At 37.8% G+C, this 14,459-nt stretch overlaps 1 pseudogene; it reads right to left on the bottom strand.

Annotated features, from left to right (window-relative positions):
- Window positions 1-11,547: 11,547 nt before the first annotated feature.
- Window positions 11,548-11,996, bottom strand: LOC113178463 (large ribosomal subunit protein uL13 pseudogene; annotated as a pseudogene).
- Between the last annotated feature and the right edge of the window lie 2,463 nt (window positions 11,997-14,459).

Raw genomic sequence — 14,459 nt, 5'->3', positions numbered from 1 at the left:
TCTGTCCCTTCTTTTTCATTTTTCTCACTCTGTCACTTCTGCATCTTGTGAACACCTCTGAGATAAACAACCCTGTACCCAAGTCATTGTCTCTGGCTCTGCTTTTAAGAGGAACTCAGTGAGTGTGTGTGTATGTGTGTGTGTGTGAAGGGGGTGTGATTTATCTTGTGAACACCTCTGAGATAAACGAACCTGTACCCAAGTCATTGTCTCTGGCTCTGCTTTTAAGAGGAACTCAGTGAGTGTGTGTGTGTGTGTGTGTGTGTGTGTGTGTGTGTGTGTGTGTGTGAAGGGGGTGTGATTTCTACCAACACAGATGACTGTTCTTGAATGCTCATTATTATGTTAAATATTTCCCAATGGGTTTTCTATCCACTTTGGAGACTTTGCCATTTCTATGCTGTTCATCCCTTTTCATTTTCAAATACATTTTAAAATTCGTTGGCAAGGGAATTAGCCTGTTTTCTTTAGAGAAACAGACCCAACAAGTTCTAGATCTTGGATATAGATGGATATAGATGTAGATATATGAAAGAGAATTTATTAGGGGATTGTCTCACACAATCATGGAGACTGAGAAGTCCCAGGATAGTCCATCTGAAAGCTGGACACGCAAGGAAGACAATAGTGTGTCTCAGGCCAAGTCTGAGGGCTTGAGAACAAGGGGAGCTGATCCTTTCTAATCCTTTAACTGTCAAAGGCCAAAGACCTGGGGACTGGGGATTTGATGCTGCATCTCCTAGGATCCAAGTCAGAAAACCTGAAGTTCTGACATCCAAGGGCAGGAGAAGATGGATGTGGGATGGGGATGGGGGAAGAGAGAGAGAAAACACATTTTACATTGGGTAAGGATGGGTCTTCCTTACTCAGTTTACTGATTCAAACGCTATTTTTCTCTGGAAACAGTCTTACAGTCATACCCCCCAAATAATGCTCTTCCAGGTTCCTGGGTATCCCTTCATCTCATCAAAATAACCACTAAGATTAATCATTACAGAAGATTTGAAAGGACTGTAGAACATATGTAATAGATTATTTTAAAATGATACAAACAATAAAATGGATGCAGAGAAATTATAAACTACAGGTAAGCAAAAAGAACATAAATTCAAATAATTCCCCAATTCAGACTCAACTATTATTATTTTCTCTAATTTTTAAATTCTAATTTGTTATATATGATAGCTGAATGCATTACAATTCATATTACATATTTAGAGCACAATTTTTCATATATCTGGTTGCATACAAAGTATCTTCACAGCATTCCTGTCTTCATATATGTACTTTGGGTAATGATGTCCATCTCATTCCAACGCATTTCTAACCCCATGCCCCCTCCCTTCCCCTCCGACTCCTGTGCCCTATCTAGAGTTCATCTATACTTCCCATGCTCCCTCTCCCTACCCAACTATGTATCAGCCTCCTTATATTAGAGAAAACATTCAGCATTTGGTTTTTGGGATTAGCTAACTTCACTTAGGATTATCTTCTCCAAGTCCATCCATTTACCTGCAAATGCCATGATTTTATTCTCTTTTATTGCCAAGTAATATTCAATTGTGTATATATGCCACTTTTTTTTATCCATTCATGTACTGAAGGGCATCTATATTGGTTCCACACTTTAGCTATTGGGAATTGTGCTGCTATAAACACTGATGTGGCTGTGTTCCTGTAGTGGCTGTTTTGAAGTCCTTTGGGTATAGACTGAGAAGAGGAATAGCTGGGTCAAATGGTGGTTCCATTCCCAGTTTTCCAAGGAATCTCCTTACTGCTTTCCATATTGGCTGCACCATTTGCAGTCCCACCAGCAATGTATGAGTGTACCTTTTCCTCCACATCCTCATCAACACTTATTGTGGTTTGTATTCTTAATAGCTGCCATTCTGACTGGAGTGAGATGATATCTTAGGGTAGTTTTGATTTGCATTTCTCTAATTGCTAGAGATGATGAGCATTTTTTCATATATTTGTTGATTGATTGTATATCCTCTTCTGAGAAGTGTCTGTTCAGGTCCTTGGTCCAATTATTGATAGGGTTATTTGTTATTTTGGTGCTTAGCTTTTTGAGTTCTTTATGTACTCTAGAGATTAGTGCTCTGATGTGTGAGGGGTAAAATTTTGCTTCCAAGATGTAAGTTCTCTACCTCACAGATTGTTTCTTTTCTTTTTTAATATATTTTTAATATTTATTTTTTAGTTGTAGTTGGACACAATACCTTATTTATTTTTATGTGGTGCTGAGGATAGAATCTAGGGCCTCGCATGTGCTAGGCGAGCACTCAACCCCAGCCCTGAGCTGAGCCACAACCCCAGCCCTCACAGATTGTTTCTTTGGCTGAGAAGAAACTTTTTAGTTTGAGTCCATCCCATTAATTGATTCTTGTTTTTAATTCTTGTGCTATAGGAGTCTTATTAAGGAATCTGGGGCCTAATACAACATGATGGAGATTAGGGCCTACTTTTTCTTTTATTAGACTCAGGGTTTCTGGTTTAATTCCCAGGTCCTTGATCCACTTTGAGTTGAGTTTTGTGCATGGTGAGAGATAGGGGTTTAGTTTCATTTTGTTGCATATGGAAAATTTCCAGTTTTCCCAGCACCATTTGATGAAGAGGCTATCTTTTCTCCAATGTATGTTTTTGGCGCCTTTGTCTAACATAAGATAATTGTAATTATGTGGATTAGTCTCAGTGTCCTCTATTCTGTACCATTGGTCTACTAGTCTATTTTAGTGCCAGTACCATGCTGTTTTTGATACTATTGCTCTGTAATATAGTTTAAGATCTGGTATAGTGATGGCACCTACTTGACTCTTCTTGCTAAGGATTGCTTTAGCTCTTTTGGGTCTCTTATTTTTTCAGATGAATTACATGACTGCTTTTACTATTTCTATGAGGAATGCCATTGGGATTTTGATTGGAACTGCGTTAAATCTGTATAGTGCTTTTGGAAGTATGATCATTTTAATAATATTAATTCTTCCTATCCAAGAGCAAGGTAGATATTTCCATCTTCGAAGGTCTTCTTTAATTTCTTTCTTTAGGGTTCTGTAGTTTTCATTGTATAGACCTTTCATCTCTTTTGTTAAGTTGATTCCCAAGCATTTTATTTTATTTTTTTGAGGCTATTGTAAATGGGGGTAATTTTCCTCATTTCCCTTTCAGAGGATTTTTCACTGAAATATACAGAAATGCCTTTGATTTATGGGTGTTGATTTTATATCCTGATACTTTGCTGACTTCATTTTCTAGTTCTAGAAGTTTTCTGGTGGAGCTTTTTGGGTCTTCTAGGTATAGAATCATATCATCAACAAATAGTGCTAAGTTCTTTTTTTTCCTATTTGTATCCTTTTAATTTCTTTTGTGTGTCTAATTGCTCTGGTCAGTGTTTCACGAACTATGTTAAATAGAAGTGGTTACAGAGGGCATCCCTGTCTTTTTCCAGGTTTTAGAGGGAATGCCTTCAATTTTTTTCCATTTAGAATGATGTTGGCCTGGGGCTTAGCAGAGATAGCTTTTATGATGTTGAGATATGTTCCTGTTATCCCTAGTTTTTCTAGTGTTTTGAACATGAAGGGGTGCTGTATTTTGTCGAATGCTTTTTCTGCATCTATTGAGATGATTGTATGGTTCTTATCTTTAAATCTATTGATGTGATGGATTACATTTATTGATTTTTGTATTTTGAACCAACCTTACATCCCTGGGATGAACCCCACTTGATTGTGGTGCACTATCTTTTTGATATGTTTTTGTATTCAATTTTCCAGAATTTTATTGATAATTTTTGCATCTATGTTCATTAGAGATATTGGTATGAAGTTTTCTTTCTTTGATGTGTCTTTGTTTGGTTTTGGAATCAGGGTGATATTGGCCTTACAGAATGAGTTTGGAAGTGCTCCCTCTTTTTCTATTTCCTGAAATAAATTGAAGAGTATTGGTATTAGTTCTTCTTTAAAGGTCTTGTAGAACTTGGCTGTGTATCCATCCGATCCCAGACTTTTCTTGGTTGGTAAGCTTTGATGGTGTCTTCTATTTTGTTGCTTGATATTGGTCTGTTTAAATTGTGTATATCATCCTGATTCAATTTGGGCAAATCATATGACTTAAAAAATTTGTCAATGCCTTCAATATTTTCTATTTTTTTGGAGTACAAGTTTTCATAATAAATTCTAATTATCTTCTGTATTTCTGTTAGTGTCTTTTGTGATATTACCTTTTCCATCATGTATGGTAGTAATTTGAATTTTCGCTCTCCTTCTTTTCATTAGTGTAGCTATGGATCTGTCAATTTTAGTTATTTTTTCAAAGAACCAGCTTTTTTTGGTCAATTTTTTCAATTATTTCTTTTGTTTTGATTTCATTGATTTCAGCTCTAATTTAAGTTATTTCCTATCTTCTATTGCTTTTGGAGTTGATTTGTTCCTTTTTTCCTAGGGCTTTGAGTTGTAATGTTAGGTCATTTATTCATTGACTTTTTCTTTTTTTTAAGGAATGAACTCCATGCAATGAACTTTCCTCTGCTTTCATAGTGTCTCAGAGATTTCAATATGTTGTGTCAGTGTTCTCATTTACCTTTAAGAATTTTTAATCTCCTCCTTGATGTCTTTTGCAATGCATTGTTCATTCAGTAGCATATTATTTGGTCTCCAGGTGTTGGAATAATTTTTATTTTATCATTGATTTCTAATTTCAACCCATTATGATCTGATAAAATGCATAGTAGTATCTCTAGTTTTTTGTATTTGCTAAGAGTTTCATTGTGGCATACTGTATGTTCTATTTTAGAGAAGGATCCATATACTGCTGAGAAGAAAGTGTATTCACTTGTTGAAGGATGAAATATTCTATATATGTCAGTTAAGTCTAAGTTATTGATTTTATTATTGAGTTCTATAGTTTCTTTGTTCAGCTTCTGTTTGGAAGATCTATCCAGTGGTGAAATAGGTGTCTTAGTCACCCAGAATTATTGTGTTGTGGTCTCTTTGACTCTTGAACTTGAGAAGAATTTGTTTGATGAAAATAGATGCTCTATTGTTTGGGGCATATGTATTTATAGTTGTTATGTCTTGTTGGTGTATGGTTCTCTTGAGCAGTATGTAATGTCCTTCTTTATGTCTTTTGATTAACTTTAGCTTGAAATCTACTTTATTTGATATGAGGATAGGGACCCCTACTTGCTTCTGCAGTCCATGTGAGTGGTATGATTTTTCCCAACCTTTCACCTTCAGCCTGTGTATGTCTTTTCCTATCAGATGAGTCTCCTGTCAGCCGCATATTGTTGGGTCTTTTTGTTTTAATACAATCTGCTAGCCTATGTGTTTTGGTTGGTGATTTTAGGCCATTAACTTTCAGGGTTGTTATTGAGACATGACTTGTATTCCCAGCCATTTTTGGTTTTTTTTTTGTTATTTAACTTAACTTGGTTTCTCCTTTGATTAGTTTTTTCTTTAATGTAATACCTCCCTCTTCTAATTTTTTAAAAATATTTTTATTAGTTGCTGGGTGAATTTTTAAATTTTATTTATTTATTGGTATGTGTTGCTGAGAATCAAACCCAGTGCCTCACACATGCTAGGCAAGTGCTGTACCACTGAGCCACAATCCCAGGCCCTCTATTCTTATTTTTGTTGTTGTTTTTTGTTTCCTCTTCATGGAATATTTTGCCAAGGATGTTTGTAGTGCTGGTTGTAAATTCTTTTAACTTTTGTTTGTCATAAAAGGTTTTTATTTTATCATCAAATCTAAAGCTTAATCTTGCTGGATACAAGATTCTTGGTTGGCATCCATTTTCTTTCAGAGCTTGATATATATGTTGTTCCAGGATCTTCTAGCTTTCAGGGTCTGGGTTGAAAAATCTGCAGTTATCCTAATTGATTTCTCCCTATATGTAATCTGATTCCTTTCTCTTGTGGATTTTAATATTTGTTTGGTTTTGAAATCAGGGTGATATTGGTCTCATAGAATGAGTTTGGAAGTGCTCCCTCTTTTTCTATTTCCTGAAATATTCTGTATGTTAGACATTTTCATTATAGTGTGCTTTGGTATGGATCTGTTGTGATTTTGTGCATTTGACATCCTGTATGCTTCTTGAATTTGGTTTTCCAATTTGTTCTTCATGTTTGGAAAGTTTTCTTATATTATTTCATTGAAAAGATTGTTCATTCCTTTGGTTTGGACCTCTGTGCCTTCCTCTATCCCAATAACTCTTAAATTTGATCTTTTTATGCTATCCCATATTTCTTGAGTGTTATTATGCTCATGGTTCTTTTTTTTTTTTTTACCATTTTCACTGTGTGGTCTACATTCTTTTCAAGATTATATATTTTGTCTTCATTGCTCTGAGGTCCTGTCTTTCAAGTGGTCTACTCTGTTGGTGATGCTTTAAATTGAATTTTTAATTTGATTTATTGTTCTTTCATTTCAAGCATTTCTGTTTGGGTATTTTTTAGAACATCTATCTCCCTATTGAAGTAATATTTTGCTTCCTGTATTTGTTTATGTAACTCTTTATTGAAATGATATTTTGCTAACTGTATTTGCTCGCTTATATCATCCTTTAATTTACAGAACATTTTAATCATCCTGAACTCCTTCTGTGTAATTTCTTCTGCTGTTCTAGCCATGAATTCTAATAATGTTGTATCTTTATTTGTTTGGGGCACTTTCTTCCCTTTTCATGTTGTTTATGTGTCTTCCCTTCTAGCACTGTGGGTCTGAGGCATTATCGTTTTTTTACCTATAGGCTTATGGTGCTCCTGTAGGGTTCCAATATCTTTCCTTTGTGGGGAAGGACAATGTTAACAGATTCCAATATAAATAATATACCACCTATAAACAATCCATTGCTGTTAAGACGTTTACAGTTTGTTCACAATGTACAGGAATGTTTAATTCTATTATTATCTATAACATTATCAGTAGGTTTGTAAAGGATTTACAGTTTTTGATGGTGGAACTGGGAGTGAGGTGTTGGATGATATTCTGAGGAGTCAGGATGTGAGGATATAGCGTTAGCATATCTTAGGAAGTGTGAAAGACAAATCTAATGAAAAGGGTTAGTAGCAGGAGAATAAATAGGAAGTAATTTTGGGTAGACAAGTATGTGGGAAGACAGTATAGTACATAAAACAAACACACAAATGTATTAAGAAAAATAAAGGATGTTAAAATAGTAAAAATTGGAGGAAAAAATAAAAAAGGAATATACAACACAACTTTAATTTATTATTCAGACATCCCAGTCCTCATAATCATAATTCATGCAATGTACTTGGTTTCACATATGTTGGGGATGTGAGGGTGGGAGAATAGAGGGGGAGAAGAAAAAGAGAAAAAAATATCAAAGGAAGAAACCAGGATTGTTAATTGTTTGTGTTGGAGATCAGTATCTTTCCTGCTTCCCTTCTCATCCAACAGATGGGGTTGTCTGTTGTTAGCTGATATCTCCACCTTCAGGATGATGAAGGTAACCAGGGTGGGAAGGCTGGTCCTGGTGCAGGGCACCTGGAAGTGAAGTGTGGCACCTGCCAGTCCCTGAAGGGATTCAGCACCTAAAGTGTCTCTTTTTGGGTCTGCTTGTATGACTTGAGTGCCTGGTCCTATCTCCCTGTCCTGCCTGAAGATTTCCCAGTTCCTGGTTTCTCTGTTAGTCTTCAAACCTTTGTACCCTTTCTTTCTAGAGACCTCTGTCACTGGGCTATCATAGGCAGCGCCCTGGTCACACTGCACATCCATCCCATGGAGTGCTGTTTTGTATTGCAGTTACTGTGCTGGGTTACCAGCTGCTGGGGAGAGGGGAAACATGATACTTGGCCAGTTAGAATTCCATTCTGGGAGCTGCCCCCAACAAAGATGATGAGGAAGGTCAGAGTCAACTATTATTAACATTTAGATGTACATGCACTGATTAAAAAAGAAAAGAAGAATCATCCAGAGTTAAAGTATATTTATTCTTCTCTAGCTTGATTTTCTTCCTCAAAAAATAGATTAGAAATGTCATTATATTAATACTGATAGATCAGCATAATTATGTTTAATAGTCACATGCTAATTTAAGGCAGATTACCAAAATTTCTAATTAATCAGTCATTTCCATCTGTTGCCATTTATAAATTATAAGGTGATTTAAAAAAATGTGGACATACATCTTTGTGCACATGATTAAGCTTTTCTTAGAAATCAGGTCATTGGGCCAACACAACAAGAGCCAGCAGTCTAAGCCAGGCTCTGGTCCAGATTCCTCCTGAACATTAACTGATTGAATCTCACAGCAATCCTTTGAGGTGGGGCCACTTTACTTGCATTTTACTGTATAGGAATGGGGACCCACAGCTGTTAAGAAACTTGCTTTGAGGTCTGCCTCTCATGAGTGGTGCCACTGGGAATTGACTGGGAAACAGCCCTGGAGCTCTGGCCTGCAGCTCCCTTGTACTTTCTTACACACTACCGAATACTCTCCAGGAAACTTGAGCCAGTTTCATGTTCTCACTGCCTCAGGGAGATCATTTTTGCCTTCTCTTGCCACTATGTTTGACAATGTGATACATGAAAAGAATAAGTCTTGTTTTTTAAAAAAACCTAGTTTTTTTTAAAGATTTCTTATAAAGTGGGGTTCTCTTTCATTCTTTTTCACATCGATCATTTCTGTTTTTTCTTTTATGAATTGCCCGATCATATTTCTAACCCCACCTTTTTTAGTTGATGTAGTTAACTTTAGAGAGAGAGAGAGAGAGAGGAGAGAGAGAATTTTTTAATATTTATTTTTTAGTTTTTAGGAGGACACAACATCTTTGTTTGTATGTGGTGCTGAGGATCAACCCCGGGCCGCACACACGCTAGGCGAGCGCGCTACCTACCGCTTGAGCCCCATTCCCAGCACCGATGTAGTTGACTTTTCTTTGTTGCTGATTTCATCTTTTTATTATGGAAAATATCAAGTATATATAAAAATAGAATTATATAATGACCTTGCTGTCCCTATTACTCAGCTTCAACAAATGTCAACAAATGTAGGGAGTCTTGTTTCCTGTATGTCTCTCACCAACTTCCTCCCAAATAATCATATCATTTATATCAATAAACATTTCTTTATTTATTTATGAAAGATTCTCCCTTTACACAAACACTATACACCATGACCTTACAACAAAATATCAATACAAATATCATCAAATATTCAGCACCCTCGATTTCTCTATTTTTCTATACATTTCATAATAAGTATTCCTTTCCCATTTTCCTCTTTCCCTTCCTACCTCTCCTTTCCTTCCTTTACACTGAAAGGAAAGTTACCACAACACTCGGCGTGACCAAGAGATCTTTATTGCGGCAGTATCTGATTAATAGGGAAGAAGGAGAAGAGAGAGAGAGGGAGAGGGAGAGAGAGGGGGGGAAGGAGAGAGAGAGAGGGAGAGAGAGAGAGAGAGAGAGAGAGAGAGAGAGAGAGAGAGAGAGACAAGGGGGAGGGAGGGAGGGGAAAGGGGAGAGAGCAAAGCACAAGACAGAGAGAGAGAAGAAAGAGAGAGAGGGAGAGAGTGAAAGTGAGAGAAGAAAGAGAGAGCAAGAGAGGGGCACCTGGCAGGAGAGGGTTTTTATAGCCAAAATTGAATGAAGTCTTTGGGTCTGCAAGCTGCCTTGTTGGCATACAGTCATTGGATCACACAGTAGTTGCTAAGGGTGTCATCTTCTGCCTTCAGGCAGATGGGGTAGGGGTCAGATGTGGGTTTCTGTTGCACCAGACAGGTGGGGGTCGAGTGTTCAACCTTGAGTTGGGTTGAGTGGGGTCGAGTGTTCAACTTTGAGTGGGGTTGAGTGGGGTTGATGATAAGGAACCAGACAGGTGAGGGTGAGGGTGAAGTGTTCAGCCCACTCTGCAACTAACATACACTTTGTGTTATATTTGTTGTTGCCAAAGAAGTCAGATTGTTTGTCTTGTAGAATTCCCCTTCATCTGAATTTTGCTGATTGATTACTGTGGTGGGGTTTAGTGTATTCCTCTTTCCCCTGAACTATCTGTAAATTTGTTCTTATATCTAAATATTTCATCAGATTCAGCTTTTTTCAAGACTCTTCACAGGTGGTTGGTGTACCCTCTCATGAGGAGACATAGAAGAGTTCACTTATGCTGTCGATGATAACATTGATGATTGACATTGATGATAATTATTTAAATCCATCTGTAGATTATGTATCTCTAAACTTTTGGTTTTCTAATTCTTTTGACATTTGCTTTCTGGGAAACTACAGTTCATATAGGACAGGCAGTTCAGGGCTTGATTCTTTTTCCTTTTGAATAATGAGTTGGTTTCCTAGACTCCTGTATAGGTACTGCATAACCTCATATATTTAAATATATTTGACTTGTTTAAGTCCACTATTGCTGTTACCTTTGCTGATGATGAAATTATCCTGTCTTTGGCCAGTGGGAGTTGGATCCAGGAACCAACTTGGGGAACCAACTCTCAAGTTGGTTCCCAGATCTTTGTGACCTTAGAAATGTATGAGAGGATCTTCCAGGTTTCTCTCATACATTTCTTGCCCAGATGTAAAATTAGTGATTTATATAAGGGATCCTGGTTTCTTTTAGAAGAAATTTATAGACACAACCCAGGTGCTAAGGGTGCCACTGGACATACCATTGTTTCTAAGTCTTTCTAGTGCAGAGAGATAAGAAATACCATGATTGAAAAATACATTATGAATTCATACAGTATGCATTTGCAGTGTCTGTTTAATTTCATTACTATAAGATTTTTACTTTATCTCATTGATTTAACATTTGTATCTCTTTTCTTCCACACCAAAAGTTCTGGCTCTAAACATTACAGACACAGGCAGAATAGCAAAATCACAACATTATTGCCGACAATATGAATACTGAAAACAACTTAAAATTTATTAACAATCTTTGAAGTTCTTCTTGTCCTTGGAACTTATCCCACTAAGGATGCCCAGTTAAATTGCTGCATTTTAATGTCAATTGTTATAGTCCCTCTCTGTGGTGTTTCTGCTGAATGTCTTATTTAATTCTTGACTTTTAGAGCTTGCATTGTTATTAGTTTGTCTCATTGCTTTTAAGAGTTCTTTCTTTTTTCTTCAAAAATAATTTGTTTTTGATCACAAAACAGAGGGAAGGAGCAAGGGCAATAGTATACTCCCTTGATCACATCTTCCAGTTTTTGCACCTCTAAAACTTGTCCCATTCAGCAGGTGCTCTCCCATTTTGTTAGCTACAGAGTAAAGGATGGCCACGTGGGAAGACAGATGAACACTCCTGCAGTCAGGCCAGCCTCCCCACCCCTTAGTGTTCCAGGTCATTTTTTTTTTTTTGAATACTGCAAGTAACTGGTGGTTCTATCAATTTTCTAAAACTCATGAATGAGCAGGACGTACATTCTGACCGTACAATTCTTAGAAACCTCACAGAAAGACCTTCTGAAACAGGAGCAAGAGACTAAGGCTAGGTCCTATTTTTTTTTTTTTTTTTTTGGTAATGGATCTTGGCTTTCTCCTTCCTCTTCTTCTCCAGGGTGGTTGTCAACCTCAGGAGACAGGCCTACACTTTCCTGTAGGCTTCAGACGCACAACCTTGAGGCAGCTGGAACCACCATCGGCTCCTTCCGCTCATAGGCATAGGCCGTTGGAATCCCATCAAACACCTCCAGGATGCCCACAGCAGCCTGGAGTGGCTCAGTCTGTCTCGCGAGGCAGCGGCCCCGCCCAGTCTGCCGGAAGTGAGGGGGGAGGCCGGAAGTGAGACTGGGGGCCCCCCGGAAGTGGCTTGGGTCCTGGAATGGGTTGGTTTCCGTTTGTTTGAGGAGGAAGGGCAGGTACTTCAACTTGTTTCTGTAGAAATTTCCAGAAATGTTGATTCCCTCGTGGCACACCACTACCACCTGGTGGTTCAGCAGTACCTGTTTAACCACAATGGCCACCAGGCAGCCCAGGAGAAGGCCTCCGTCATCCAGCACCAGAACCTGCCCCTCCGCCATCTTTGGCAGCCTCCTCAAGAGTTCTTTGTGTATTGAAAATATTGATCCTTTGCCATGTATGTTACATTTCTCCTTTTTTGTTTGGTTAATTGTTAATTTTGTTCACGGGGTTCTTTGCTGTAGAGGGGTCCAATTAACCAGTTTTACTTTATAATTTCTGCTTTTGATGTCATTCTCTTTGCTGTTTTTTTTTTTTTTTTTTTGTAATTTTTATTGAGACAGTCAGTGGAGCAGGTAAAGGAGAATGAAAGGAAGCCCGGGACAGGAAAAAGCAAAAGACAGTGGAAAGAATCTGTCATATTGATTTCTGCTTCTGGTACCTCTATTTCAAGATTTATATACATTCTTCTATATTCTATTTTCCTAGTTAAAAAGTTTTTAAAAATTGAATGCTTAACATATCTGGATTTTTTGGGGGGTGGATGTTAACTATGAATTAGGGATCTATTTTATTTTTACAGTTAGCAGTATCTCAACTGCATGTAACAATTTATCCTCTGTTTACTTTAAAAATATATCTACCTTCTCAAATATAAGTTATATGTGATTAGTGTGTTTCCATACTTTCTATTTATTCCATTAATCTGACTATTTTGACCCAAGTATTGCGTTTTTTTTTTTTTTTAGGTTTCTCATTTTTTATTGTAACAAAATATACGAACATAAAACTTACCGTTTTCATCATTTTAAAGTCTAGATGTTCTCATCACTATTAAATAACCAACACCATCCTTATAGAGGCATTTTTAAAAAAAGTATCCCACATGGAAAACTGTGTACCTGTTAAACAAGAATAGCCCATTCCCCACTGTCCTCAGGCTTTGGTAACCAGGCTTCTACTTTTTATCTCTGTGAATTTAAGTATTCTGGGTACTTCTAAATGTCTTTGTGTGACCAGTTTAAGATTTAACATAACATTCTCAAGGTTCATGCTTGTTGTAGTATGTGTCAGAATTCCCTTCCTTGTTAAGGCTGAGTAATATTCCTTTGTATGAGTATGTCACATTTTCTTCATCCATTTATCTGTCATGTATGCTTGGGTTGCTTTCAAGTCTTGGCTATTGTGAATAGGCTGCTGTAAACATAGATATGTGAATATCTCTTTGATATTCTATTTTTAATTATTTGAGTTATATAACCAGAATTGGAACTGATGGATCATATGGCAATTCTATTTTTTGTTTTCTAAGGAAACCATATTGTTTTCCGTAGTGGCTGTACAGTTTTGCATTCTCACCAACAGTGCACAATGGTTCCTGCTTCTACATCCTGGCAGACATATACCTGATAAATTAACACTACATGTTTTAGTCAGCTTTGCATCACTCTGACTAAAATACCTGACAGGAACAACTTAGAGGAAAAGTTTATTTTGGCTCATGGTTTCAGAGGTTCAGTTCATGGTCAGCTGACTCCATAGCTCTGAGATAGAGAGAGCATCATGGTGGGAGGGTGTGGTAGAAGAAAGCAGCTGAGGACAAGGTAAAGGGGAAGGAGGGAGGGAGGGAGGGAGGGAGGGAGGGAGGGAGAGAGAGAGAGAGAGAGAGAGAGAGAGAAAGAGCTCGCGAGAGCAAGCATGTGCAAGGGCGATTGATAGCTCTACTGAACAGGTACAAAATATGAGCCCCAAAGGCACACCTCCAATGATTTACTTTCTCCAGTCACACCACACCTGCCTACTGTTAGTTACCACCCAGCTAATCCATCAGTGGATTAATCCATTGATTAAGTTGTAGCTCTCATAATCTAATCATTCCGTCTCTGAACCTTCTTGCATTATCTCACACATGAGCTTTTGGGGGATACCTCAGATATAAACCATAACATTGGGATTTGTTCAGCCTTCAGTTTCAGCAGCACTTTCTTTGCATTAAATGAGCACAATAACCATGTAAAGGAAGTGCTTTGGTCCTCTGACAAAGGTGATAGTTTAGCTTAAAGCTTTTACAACTTCAGTTTTATTTTGTGCAGGACCAGCCGACAGGTGCCTTCCACATGGTGGCACTGTGAGCCACAAAGCTACATGAGTGCTTTTTAATGACACGTGGACTTCACAGCAAGAGATGCTGGGTTTTACCAGCCTACATCACCACCTTCGATTGGGCAGGATGGGAAGGATGTGGCAAACTGTCTTATTCAGCCAGGCAACTCTTCTGCAATTAACAAAACAAAACACAACTCCCAAACCTTTAAAGATAGGGAACAGAACAGACAGTGTGGTTTTCCTGTTCACCTTGTGTTGCCAAAGCTTAGCTGAGGTCATTGCACAGATAAAGCAACCAACGTATGTCAGGGTTGCAGGATAGCACTTGCCCAGTGTACATGAGGCTCTAGGTTCAATCCCTAGCACCACATAATAGACTCACAGAAACCAAAAACAAGCCCTGATGGGTTTTCAACCCGTACCTGCATTCCAGGAGCCTCACTGTTGGGGCTTTTCTCTGGCCTGGAACTATAAAACAT

The sequence above is a fragment of the Urocitellus parryii genome, chromosome 2, assembly GCF_045843805.1.
Source record: "Urocitellus parryii isolate mUroPar1 chromosome 2, mUroPar1.hap1, whole genome shotgun sequence".
Taxonomy (NCBI): Eukaryota; Metazoa; Chordata; class Mammalia; order Rodentia; family Sciuridae; genus Urocitellus; species Urocitellus parryii.
The sequence above is the reverse complement of the archived record's forward strand: the minus strand, read 5'-3'. Positions and strand labels throughout refer to the sequence as shown.